The sequence below is a fragment of the Theropithecus gelada genome, chromosome 7b, assembly GCF_003255815.1.
Source record: "Theropithecus gelada isolate Dixy chromosome 7b, Tgel_1.0, whole genome shotgun sequence".
Lineage (NCBI taxonomy): Eukaryota > Metazoa > Chordata > Mammalia > Primates > Cercopithecidae > Theropithecus > Theropithecus gelada.
The window spans coordinates 59,576,781-59,578,106 of NC_037675.1; the positions used below are offsets into that span (position 1 = coordinate 59,576,781).

General features: G+C 41.3%; 1 protein-coding gene across 1 annotated transcript in view; it reads right to left on the bottom strand.

The window, feature by feature from the left end:
* ARMH4 (armadillo-like helical domain containing 4) overlaps positions 1–1,326 on the bottom strand; it is a 301,177-nt gene that overhangs the window by 245,985 nt on the left and 53,866 nt on the right. The window lies entirely within an intron of this gene.

The window sequence follows — 1,326 nt, forward strand, 5'->3', positions numbered from 1 at the left end:
TCTACTAAAAAATACAAAAAATTAACTGGGCGTGGTGGCGGGCGCCTGTAGTCCCAGCTACTCGGGAACCCGGGAGGCAGAGCTTGCAGTGAGCGGGAGATCGCGCCACTGCACTCCAGCCTGGGCGACAGAGGGAGACTCCGTCTCAAAAACAAACAAACAAAAAAACCTGAAGAAATACTAAGCAGCTATTTTCCAGACTAAAGCAGACAACTGAATGCAAGGTGTGATCTTGGATTTTCTTTAGCTATGAAGGACTTTATAGGGAAATTACAAAAAAAAAAAAAAAAAAGTTGATAGATCATAGTATTGCTAGTTTTCTGATTTTCACAATAATACTGTGTCTATGTAAAATAATGTTCCTGTGTTGGGGGGGAAATACACACTGACGTATTAATATTTAGGAGTAAAAAAAGGCTGATGCCCTATTTACAATCGGATTAAAATTCAAACCACTTCAAGATTTGCTGTCATGTGCACTTGTTCTCTCCCTGTCACTCTTCCCCACTTAATGAGGGGTCACTCTGACGTGACAGTTCCTAGCGCAAGCCAAGTTTTTTTTACTGTTCCCTAAACCACTGTCTTTTGTTATCCTATTTTAAATATCACTCACTTATAAAGTCATTCCCTGAGCACACTGCCTAAAGTTAGTACCTCCATTCTCTATTAAAGCACTCTTCCTTCTTACTATTTTGCTTATTTATTGTTATCTATTTCTTCCTACTGAATGTAAATTCCATTAGAAACGGTGGTATGTTCTGTTTACAGCTTTTTCTTGAACACGTGGAATATATCAGCGCTCAATAAATCTTTAATCAGACATATCTTTAACTCTACCAAAAAGCGTTATACTCATAGAAAGAGTACTAATACTTGTGTAAAATTCCAAGCTGAATTCAAAGACGATACCCTTGAAGCGAAACTTCCCGAGAGTCTGGCATAAGAAGGTGAGGTGGATGCCATCAAGATTCTAGGTCAGGATGGGGACGCGGAGGAAGACAGGTTACTTCGCCCCTACTGCTTTTTCTATTCTTTGAGTATACGAGCATCTCTCCCTTTTGCTTAAAGAAAGAATACAGTGACGAGGAGGGAATAATAATATAAAAAGATAAATAATAATTCCTAGGAAAGGAATAGAGCAGCTTCTCAGATAAAACGACGCCAAAAACTCAAAGTACGTGAACTAAAGGCGGAGCCTTTGCTTTCCCCAATCCCGCCTCCATTGCTTCTGAACATGCGCGCCGCCAGCCTCTAGCGTCCCGCTTCTTTCCCACAATACTCCTGGTCTTGGGGGCCGGAGCCGCGGAACGAGCCACAGAGAAAAAG